We start from the raw sequence: 11,894 nt of genomic DNA on the forward strand, positions 1-11,894 counted from the left end.
GTCGTCCAGCGAAGGCTAGAAGAAGGTGACTCGCGTTGACAGCTGACTCCTTTTCAATAGAAAGGAATAGCCAAACCAACCCAGCTGGCTGGTCATTCTCAAAGATCTTATCGGCCGACAAACCGGAGACGGACGACCACGGTCCCGACCTTACCAGCACCGGAGGTTTACTAATCAATGAACCCCCGAAACCTACTTTATTTTCTGACAAAATCAACCAAGCCTAACCAGTCACGACATGTTGTTGATATTGATTGAGTTTGAGGGACTTTCGTTGACTGAATCCATCCATAAACCTAGACCCTAGCAACCTTCGTAACCAAAGCGTCACGACAACATCCAAAGGTCACTTTTAGATTCTTAAGTCGGTGAGCAAGGAGGAGCACGTAGGAATGCCGACCACTACATAAATAAGCCACTTGTGGCTTAGAGAAAAAGCGACCAGCACCTTGTCTTGTATAGGTTGGGCGAAGCTTGAAGAAGCGAGCCCAACGCGGAGAAAGCCATTGCGCGCTAGCCTAGCTAGCTAGTGTTTTTCAGCTGGCTATTCCGTTAGTTGTAGCACGCCTTCCCTTCTTCTCTCACTTTGGAAAGATTTAGCAGTATTTTCTTATGATGACCTGGTCGAGAGAGTATGATACATCAGTGTAAAAGAGTGGGATCTGTGAAAATGAAAATAATGTATCTACTTATCGTATTTTTGCCCCTACTCGGTAAAGCTGCTTCGCCCCTCCCCATCAACATGAAAATCGTTGCCAGTCCCGACCGAATGTCAGAACAATAACGTATTAGTATTGTACACTGGTTTTCTTTCAAATTCAGAATCCACCAGCAAAAGATTCAAAAAAAAAAAAGATTTCGATTGTGATTTAAACAAGCACGAAAATCAAAGCTTATTATAGTTGTAAGAAAGATTGAGACTCACTGCCTAAAAATCGTTTCGATATCCAAAATGAACAATTTGAGAGTGTGGATTCAAAATTGTAACCTCCCATTGCTCGAGATTTGATAGCATGCAGCAACTAGTTGTAAGAAAGAGGGGGGAGGAGAAAGATATATAGAAAGTGTGCAATGAGGGTGGTTGTAAATCACTAGGTAGCCAGTCTTTACTTAACTCGGCCCAAGAAATGCCCAAAGAATCCCATGCCTTTCTTGGTTGGACCAACCCAAACGGCGATTTCCGTCTTCCTGAATTGGGAGAGCAAGAACAAGTCTCTCTTTTTTGTAGGGGGGAGGGGGGGGGGAGCAGTCAAAGAATAAACCAAACAAAATGATTGTTCTAAAATGGCTATTCCTCACAATTGCTCCTTGTGATGCAGCGGAACCATGGCAATTAGGATCTCAAGACGCAGCAACACCTATGATGCAAGGAATAATAGACTTACATCACGATATCTTTTTCTTCCTCATTCTGATTTTTGTTTTCGTATCACGGATCTTGGTTCGCGCTTTATGGCATTTCCACTATCAAAAAAATCCAATACCGCAAAGGATTGTTCATGGAACTACTATCGAGATTCTTTGGACCATTTTTCCTAGTATCATTCCGATGTTCATTGCTATACCATCCTTTGCTCTCTTATACTCAATGGACGAGGTAGTAGTAGATCCAGCCATGACTATCAAAGCTATTGGACATCAATGGTATCGGACTTATGAGTATTTTGACTATAACAGTTCCGATGAACAGTCACTCACTTTTGACAGTTATACGATTCCAGAAGATGATCTAGAATTGGGTCAATCACGTTTATTAGAAGTGGACAATAGAGTGGTTCTACTAGCCAAAACTCATCTACGTATTATTGTAACATCTGCTGATGTACCTTATAGTTGAGCTGTACCTTCCTCAGGTGTCAAATGTGATGTTGTACCTGGTCGTTTAAATCAGATCTCCATTTTGGTACAACGAGAAGGAGTTTACTATGGTCAGTGCAGTGAGATTTATGGAACTAATCATGCCTTTATGCGTGCGCCCGAAAACATAGGCCAACTGCTGAGCCCACTCTGGCTCAGCCGCACCACCCAGGGTGCGAGCCACCCGAGAAGCAAGCTATTACAGCGAGCGGCTGGAGCTGTAGGGAGCCAAGGAGCAAAGCTGTAGATAAGATCAAAGAAGAGGCCAGGCTCCCGGTGGAGCAAAGGAGATGGTTAGGATAACGAACTTGAAACGCAGAGCCCGAACGGCCGGCGAGCTAGTGGTTAGTGGCCAATAGCGCCCTAGTTGATGGCATTCCTCTCCGCGGCTGGCACTCGAGGAACCACGGGGCACTCCATATGTAGCAAGCAAGTCTTGGGGATGAGATGCCCATGCAAGGACCTCAATTCTTATTAGGAGGTCGAACCAAGGACCTATGGAAGTCGGGGCTACCCCCTCCCCATGGGCAACGCAACAGTGTCCTGAGGAAGGAGTTTAAAGGCCTTATAGTAGCACGGACTGATTTTTCTTTCTAGGTCATGCGAAGGGGGCCCGTCCAAGATCGTACTGTTGCTCTACAAAGACAACAGACGCTCTCAACGGCTAGGCACCACTCTCTTTCTAAGTTATTCCAGCTTCTTCATGATTTCGTGCCGCGGTAAAAAAAAAAAAAAAAAAAGGGTTGTCTCAGCGGAAGGAGAAGGACCTGCAACGGCGGAGACTACTGACCCTCTTCTTGTTTCTAACCGTCGGTTATGAGTCCGGGAAGTCAGGAATCCTAAATATGAGGGATCCGGATCCCTCAAAATAGAGAAGGGTGGGCAGGGCTTCCGCAAGGGCCTCCCCCCTCTTCCCGGTCAAGATAGATGGGAAGGAGCGAAGCAGCTCGACCGAGATCGAGCTTCCGAGAGGCCAAGGGATTGGATTTCACCTATGATCAGATCAGTGGGCTACCATAGCTTACTTTTTTCGTGGTGTTGTTGAAAGTGAATTTGGAAGTAGGCCTCGCTTTTTGGAGCAGCTCCCAGCTCACACTATGGTGGAGGAGGTGCCGTGAAGATCTAGGAGTGTGAGCAGTACGAGCTGAAAGGCTCCCATACTGTTTGGAGGGCAGGGGACATAGATGCCAAACAAACCTGACCCCTATCTATCGTCGTAGAAACAGTTCCTAGGAAAGATTATGGTTCTCGGGTATTCAATCAATTAATCCCCCAAACCGGGGAAGCTTAAGCAGAAATGAAAGGGTAGGGTGAGGGATAAGGAAGGAAGCCCCTAAATTGAAGGCTTCGCTCGCTCATTCTAACGCTCGTTTATAGGACAGCGAGTGGAGTGCATAAGCCCCTTTAGAGATAGGGGTGAGTACTACACGAGCTCGTAAGTCAAGTACGAAACGAGCCTTGTCTACGAACTTTAGAGATAGGGGCGACCTCATCTTGCTTGCTTCTGGCGAAGCTTAACGCACTAGATAATCGACATTATTTTATGGTAGGAATACGACTTTTTAGGCCAACCATAATACAAGTCATGAGCGATAGCGAAGCCAAGCCGTATAAAGGCGAGCAGCCCAACTAGCAATAGCAAACGACCTACTTATAGGCTCTTTTTCCCCTTACTTACTTCCTATTCTCTCTTAAAGACAAGCTCATAAAATGGAAATTCTTCACGTTTTCCTCAGCTCAAAAGGAAAGGGGAATGAATTCGAGAACTTGATTGACATTGAAAGATATGTGTACCAAACAAGCAATATGTCGATTGATGTACCAGCCAAGCCAGCTCGACCGGGATATTTGATTGGACAGAAGAACAACGGATTGAATAGGACAGGACAACCGGGAAGGGAAGCCTAACATAGATATTGATTTGAACAAAGGAACTCAAATTAAACCGGTACCAGAAACCAAACAAGAGATGGAATTCCAGATTGAACAGATAACCGGCCTAAAATAAGACGCAAATCGAATTCCTAATTCCATTCTCTAACATGAACTAATGACTTATACAATTCATACAGGCACGCATGAAAGACGAGCGAAAAACGATGAATTTGCCTTCCAAGCCCAATCAACCACTTATGATGACTTCGCCCTTACCCATCTGTGCTGGAGCCTCTCCTTCCCCTCTCCCTATCGGTCAAGTTCAATTACATCTCGCTCGGTAAAGTGGCTAAGAATACCTCATTCACCCCTTTCTGTAGGTCAGGATCAACAGGATTGGTTGGGTGGGTGAAAGCTGACGGATCCGCTCGAAAGAAGAACGCAACGAATTGAATGATGAATGATCAGGAAGGGCTGGACCTCTCTTGGTTGACCGAGGGCTCTACTTCTCTTCCCAAGCTCATGGACTCTGTTTATGGAGGGTACTGAGCGAATCGACTACACAAAACAATCAAGCCCGAATTCCCTTGGATGGAAGGGAAGAATGTGGACAGATGGAACCAAAGAGGAGCTCTCCCTGCTTAGCGCGGTCTACATTGGACCCCTATCCCTAGATCATGAAGAAGATGTCCCCTACACCGGACTGGAATCTCTCTCCCGATTGAGAACCACAAAAGTGATTATCAATGGCTCGTTGAGCTCAAGCTCTTGCTTCTTGGTCACCATAGAAGTAGAACCAAAGCGAGCAGGGCGTACACCTTAGTTTTTCTATACCTTGCAGGAGAAGGGTTCACCATTCGGGGATTAAGTGGAATATTAGCCCGGAAATGCGACTCTAACAGCTAGGTTTTGAGAAGGCTATATCGATCTTAGAAACAGGGGAAGAAAGGGAGGAAGGAATGAGATTCTTTATAGCCCTTTCCAGACCTTATGTAATTTCCTTCGGTTGGGTTAGCTTTTTGGTAGGAAAGGCGATAGTAGAGTTGCGTTAAGTCCTTCGCCTGACTCTACTGTTTGTTTTCCAGGCGGGGATGCCCATTAATCCCTGCTCTAACTTCTCTGATTTCCCTTTGCTTTCTTTATTACTTATCGCACGTGCCCAGTCTCAACGTCACTCTTCCCAAACCAAAACAGCCTTTCCCAGATCTATGAAAGGTGAAACGTTGAAGGTCCACAACAGGTAACATAAATGAACAAGTTGATTTTCTATTCGAGCAGCTGAGGGTCGGAGCTTGTATGGATACATTACTTCATTGTTCTATGTTCTATGAGGCCTTGCACTAAGCACATACTCGAAGAGGGTCGTGAAGTGTAAAGATCCGGTCTTTGACAACCGTCGTAAGAACAACAAAATCGATTGTGTCTTCGACACTATAACTATAGGCGAGACCAGTTGTAGGATGATCGCCGATTGGCGTTCTGCTCGATTAGGTGAATGCGAGTGAGGGATAAGCTTTCCCCGTTCGCCAGGAAGGAAACTCGGGAAGAGTTCAGGCAGAAATAGATGGTAAAAACCCCTTTGGAAACTACTAGTTAAGCGTGCCATATATATTGAGGGACTCCATATCATTCATTATTAAAGCGAAAGCGATAACGTAACCTTAATGAAAATCGATAAACAAGAATGCTTTTCCTAATAATGAGCAATGCTGGTAACAGCAAATGGTTCCTAACCTCATCAAAATCTGAGTATGGCATATCCGACGAGACGGCAACACGCTTAGACAAGTAACGTGATGAACCGTACCTATATCTCTAGGCACTATGATGTCTTATTATGTGGATCATCTCTTCCTTTTCGGGTTCCAAACCTCCCCCTTCTCTAATAGGGGAAAGTACAGACCCACGCCTAGGGATATACAAGCGCCATTCTTCAGATGGATCGCTGTTCGATAGTTATTGTAGTCGAGATAAGCAGGCACGAAATTCCGTATAGCGCCCTAGTTTGTTAGTACAAGTAGCTAAGAGGGCTGGGAAGTACGACTTGCGTCAAACTTGTGAAAGAATATTTGCAGCGCACCTACTGAACAAGGCTCCTTGAAAGTCTTTCGGGGATTACCAGTTCCGGAGGGACCCACCATTGTACTTCTAGGGGAGGGTCTAACATAGCGGAAGGCCACGGCTTTTGTGAGTGTTCCGCACAATACGGTACGGTATGCCACCAGCATAAATGAGGCACACAAGAGACACTGCCGCGATCTCGATTTAATGCCAGTCTGGAAGTGATTCGCTAAGTTGAGTAGCGGCCACCTATTGTAGAATCGTCGATAACTTGGCTGCCACTATCATGTGTGTAAAGATTGACTATATAGGCATACTAGAAACTGTTTGGCAAGTCAAGGGACCCTGAAATCCGCTCCTTAGCGATAATGTTCCAGAGTCATGCAGAACAGACACTAACCGTCCGAACATTACTTTACTATTAATTAATTGGACCTTCAAGGAACGAATAGAGTACAAAAACGAAAGATTCGAGTAACCCTCCGAGCTAGGGATATTAATAAAGGCCGTAGCAAGGAGACTTTAATAGACCCGTTATAGTAAAGCCTCAACTTTCATAATGTTCGCTTCAGTAGGATAAAACAGCAATCCCAAGACTAGCTTTCCAAGACAATGTATATTGTGAAATGGTGGTGCTATAACAAATCTAGAGTACCGCTCTGTTGGCTTGCGGTTGCCGCACAAAGAAAGCAGGTCACCTTAACCAGTCATACCCATTTATGGAGATTCAGGATCTGAAGCTCAAATTAAAGCCATGAAACAAGTAGCTACTCCTACTGCAATTGCAATTGGGGGCTTCTTTTAAGCCAGCTCACCAAAGAATTCAACCTCGACTACCCTCTACCAGAGAATCCATTCATTCTGGGCACCTTCAGTAGCAGCAGGAATGGGAAAGACAAATAACCAGCTAACTATGTATGCCTTCCTCTAACCTTCCTTATGGAATGGGCTCCTCTTTAGAATTAACGAAATCGTTAGTCTTGGATGAATCTTCTTGAAACGGGTCGATCAACCCTAGAGGACTCGATGGCTTAACAGTCCAGTGAATAATCTGATTCAGAGAGATAACTCGGGCTTTAGACACTCGCCCTACTTCTAAATCTCAATAGAAAAGTTGGGGAGTGCCAGATGCGGAAGCAGTTCCAGTCCCAGCTGTTGAAGTGGCATAGTGACAGGTGAGAACAATAACAACAGAAGCAGCAGAAGCCAGTAGTATATTCGGTTGTTTGCGGTGGAATAGATTCAAGCGTCCAGGCCAGTAGATCTAGAGCAAATAGGCGTTGACTTAGTTGCTTTTGCAGTGGATTCTAATCTCGATGTTGATCCGACGTAACTTACCGGTGATAGTCGCAGCACCAGAAGCTTTCAAGGGAGGCAGACATGTATATCTCGATAGTAGCTGATAGTGGCATACCTTACGAATCAAGGGTCCCCCCGGTAAACACCATACAGGCAAAATACCAGCGAGGGGAGAAGACCCTTCTCACTTAAGCTCAAGCATTTACTCGTCTTGGGGCTAACGTGGGATCTGCTCAAGGACCTACCTACCGGTTTAGGTAAATATCTAATGCGCTCCCTGACGGGAGAAGTCCTTTTTTGAGGAGAAACTATGAGCTTTTCAAAAATGGTCGGAAGAACGGGTTTCCAAATTCATTAATATTCATATATATATTATATAATATATATTACTGGTGGTTTTTATGCAAAAAAGAAAAAACGGAATTGGGTTTCCACTCATAAGGAAGGAAGGTTAGATACCTTTGATAGGGTTGTCTTTTTGGTTGAAATGGGATGGTGTTCAAACTCCCAAAATGCAGTCTAGATAGCGGGCCCTCCCCTTTCTAACTGGACTGACTCTCAGGGACAATCTCGTCCGGAGCATGCTGCACAGCCACTCATTCGTCCTGACCAAATAGTCGAATCTATCTCTCAGCGATTGATTCTTTTCTCCACTAATAACCCCTTCCCAACTAGCCTGCCCGATCGATTTTGTAAGATCGGCTAATTCAAAGGGGTTAATCTGGTCTGAAGTTGTCGGAACGAATCGTTTGCTTTATCGAACAAAGCTTTATTAGGGGGTCTTGGTTGGGCCCCTATTTTCAACCATTACAGCTGGCGTCGACCAGCTTTGCAATACGGACGGACACAAAAAAGAACGCTGGCAGCGGAAATGCAAAAGAGAAAAGCAAAGATTCCTGACCCAGAGCATGTTATTGACTCAACCACAAATCTGTTGAATGAAGGTAGCTTGCTTACTCTCAGCCGCTAGTTAGAAGGAAATCCGTTGACTTCGTTTATGCCCTTATGCAGTAAAGAAAGCAAGTGAGGCGGGCTAAGCTTCCATTCAAAGTAAGGTAAGAGGATTCGAGCACCATCTTCAACTCTTCTCGGGATCTGGTGTTTTTCGAGAAAAGGTCCGATCCATTAATATCATGATTGGGTCCACCAGGCCAGATCATGAGTGAATAGAAAATTGAAAACGTACATAGCAGTCCCAGCTGAAATACTTGGAATAATTCTACCACTTCTACTAGGAGTAGCCTTTTTAGTGCTAGCTGAACGTAAAGTAATGGCTTTTGTGCAATGTCGAAAGGGTCCTGATGTAGTGGGATCGTTCGGATTGTTACAACCTCTAGCAGATGGTTTGAAATTGATTCTAAAAGAACCTCTTTCACCAAGTAGTGCAAATTTCTCCCTTTTTAGAATGGCTCTAGTGGCTACATTTATGTTAAGTCTGGTCGCTCGGGCTATTGTACCTTTTGATTATGGTATGGTATTGTCAGATCCGAACATAGGGCTACTTTATTTGTTTGCCATATCTTCGCTAGGTGTTTATGGAATTATTATAGCGGGTTGGTCTAGTAATTAGGGGGCGGCCGTTCGGTCGCCTATGATACTAGGACCAATAGGTCAAAAATGGGTTTGTGCCGCAGGTGTTGAATGATCTACTCTACACAGGTGTGGGCTTAAAGGGCTAGGGCTCATAAACCTTTATTTCATTCATCAATAGGGCCCTGGTCGGTCACTTTTCCGAGCCGGGATCGATAAGTGGAAGTAAAAAAAAGAGAGATCTTTCTCTTCGTACCTTAGATCAAGAGGAAAGGTATTAAGCTGGCCTATATATAAATATATATTATATATAAAAAGATTCGCTGTCTTTTAACCGTCTGTTCTTCTTTGTCAACGCTACGTTGGACCTAAAGGAAAAGGGGCTACTTAGCCCTACATTAGTAGAAGTAAGCGGCTGAATTAGCCTAGCCTACCCTACTAATGTATTGTATAGTAGGGTATAGTAGGCGAGCGAGTTAGCGAAGACACTTAGGCTAATAGATAAGATAGCGTCGGTGCGTAGCCTTCATTCTACTACGCTACGCAAAGGTTACGAAGTCACTTAGCTCGACGTTAGAAGAGTCAAGTCAAGGGGGAACGCCATACCTACATAGAACAACCACTGTTCGTTGACTTTCTAAGGTCTAACCTTTCGCTCCCCTACGGAAAAGAAGCAAAGCAGCTTCGCACCATTGATAGACTACTTAAGATTCAATTCAAAAGGTCCTACTTAGTTTTGTAAGCCTTTGTCATTGTTAGTCAACTAAGTAGGGCATGAGGTCCCCTGCGAATCCGTAAATCTCAGGAGCATGCCGCAACAAAAGGATGGTCCCCTATGTATTTCATTCTTTCCGGAAGGGAAAAAAAAGAAGTACCCCCATCATGGTGAACCTCTCCTTGTGATCGGGATGAGGTAGATGCCTCCCAGCTGAGGGCGGATCGAATCGGAGTTTCCTTAGGTAGCCACCGATAACTGTCCTTAAACTTCCGTGCTTGGTGGAGAAGAAGCGAACAAAGGTACGCTCGCTTCCTGTCTTGTTCTCTGCTGCGAATTGGGATCGGTCGCTAGCTAGGTCAGATTGGAGCAACCTTTTATGAGAACATATTACCCTTATTCGGGGACAAAGGGCGGAACAACCTCTCGATCTACTTACAGCTGCCCAGGAAGAAAAACGTCGTCTAGGCGTTCCCTGTTGCTCCGATCTCCCCTACGCATAGGGCGTTGTCTGGGCCAAGAGCCATAGTTAGTTGCTGTTTCCATTTGCTTGTTTTTTTTTCTTGTTGTTGATACCGGCAAGACCCAGCCAGATGATGTCTGCTGGTTGGTAGTGAGAGGACTCTTAGTACCTGCATACCCAAAAGGGGGCGTTGATTAAAAAACAAGAATTTGATTTTTTTTCTTGCTCTCCCTTTGCAGCGGGGAAAGAGTCCATCTATCTGACTAGCTTTGGTAGATTTCCTCCAACGCAATCCACAGAAATTCAAGAAATCCCTGGGTGGATAAGTCCGACGGTGCGGAATTGAGTTTCTCGTCCGGTGGATCTGATCTATAGTTAGGGGGCAGTACATACCAAAAGGTTCGAAGAAGGAACGCGCATAAGAGTATATAACCAACCCACCCTTCTGTATAACCTATTCACATTAGTGAAATGGGGCATAAGGGAAGTGCACGTTTGTGAGACCTTAGTCGAGATGCATAGGGAAGTCAACCTACGAGCACGGAAGAGCGTGGTACCGCAGCCCCTCTCTAAGTAAAGGTCAAGTCTCTCTTTCAGCTAGAATGTAAGGAAATTGAAAGAAGCGCGGAAAAGGGTCAAACGCGGTTGCTAGCATCGAAGAGAGACGACATGGAATTCCATTAATAACTGGCCGTTTTAATTCTTTGGAACAACTCGATGAATTTAGTAGATCTTTTTAGGAGGACCAAATGACTCTCGATAAAACTTATCCTCTTTTTACAGTTCGATGGTTGGCGGTTCACGGACTAGTTGTACCTACCGTTTCTTTTTTAGGGTCAATATCAACAATGCAGTTCATCCAACGATAAACCTAATTCGAATGAGAGAGCTATGACACAATCAAATTCAAAAAAACAAAATGTTGAATTGAATCGTACCAGTCTTTACTGGGGGTTATTACTCATTTTTGTACTTGCTGTTTTATTTTCAAATTATTTCTGAAATGAAATCAAAGAAAATACTAAATAATAGTATGAATTATCTTATCCCATTTGGAAGGATATCATCTCATAATTATCTATGATTGTTTCTGTCTCTAGCACAACCACTTGATGAAATAGGGAGGGAAGTGGGACAAATGGCCGAGACTACTGGAAGGATTCCTCTTTGGATAATAGGTACTGTAACTGGTATTCCTGTGATCGGTTTAGTCGGTATTTTCTTTTATGGTTCATATTCCGGCTTAGGTTCATCTCTGTAATAATCGGATTAACTAAGTTGTAGACATGAAAGCGTAAGAACTCAACAGGATCCCCCTCGAATCAGAAAAAAAGGTTCTGATAAACCGGGAAAAATTGAAACCATGAATAGGGATCAAGAATAATTAATTATTTGATTATTTCGACACCCCCCTCTCATTCTCCCTTTTTCCATAAAGAAGCCCCGCTCCCTAAAGCGAAAGAAAGGGCCCCTGTCTGATAAGGAAACAAAATAATCTCAATTTGATGACAAATCCGGTCCTCTTGGTTTTCTCAATTTCTATATTTCGTGCTCTCTCTCGTAAGTATGGCTCGAGGATTCTACCACTGTGTTCTCTATTGCGATATTTCTTGATCTTTCTACTACTACGTCCTGTCTTATCTTATTTTGGGACCGCAGATTTCTTGACTTTCTTTCTGGGGACCTTCTCTTTTTCGGGATCGTCGGGATGGATAGCTGGTCATGGTAACCAAGGCGACACCTCTTCTGAGTGGTTTACTTATACAGAAGATTTTTCTTATACAGAAGAAGAATCGGCCAGTTCCGGGCGTAGTAGAAGTACCTCGTCGATCAATCAACCGGAACAAGCTGGGCCTTCCAATGCCATACCCGCCCCCAACCCGCCGCTGCCTCAGCAGCTTAACAACGGAATCACCTGGATCAACTAAATGGTAAAGGTGGGAATCCATTGGATGCTGAAAGGGAGGCTAGGGCACAAGAAGAGGACGCCCGCATCTATGCCGCGATTGAGGCTATCACGAACGCCTGTGAGAATGAGGAGGCGACCATGGTACGCTGAGCCCACAGGATCTTGCATGAGCGTGGGCTCAGGCT

At 44.6% G+C, this 11,894-nt stretch overlaps 1 pseudogene; it reads right to left on the reverse strand.

Annotated features, from left to right (window-relative positions):
- Positions 1–9,502: 9,502 nt before the first annotated feature.
- Positions 9,503–10,280, reverse strand: LOC150038455 (uncharacterized; annotated as a pseudogene).
- Between the last annotated feature and the right edge of the window lie 1,614 nt (positions 10,281–11,894).

This window comes from Benincasa hispida, chromosome 1, assembly GCF_027475165.1.
Source record: "Benincasa hispida cultivar pf3 chromosome 1, pf3_genome.v1.1, whole genome shotgun sequence".
In the NCBI taxonomy this organism is placed as follows: domain Eukaryota; kingdom Viridiplantae; phylum Streptophyta; class Magnoliopsida; order Cucurbitales; family Cucurbitaceae; genus Benincasa; species Benincasa hispida.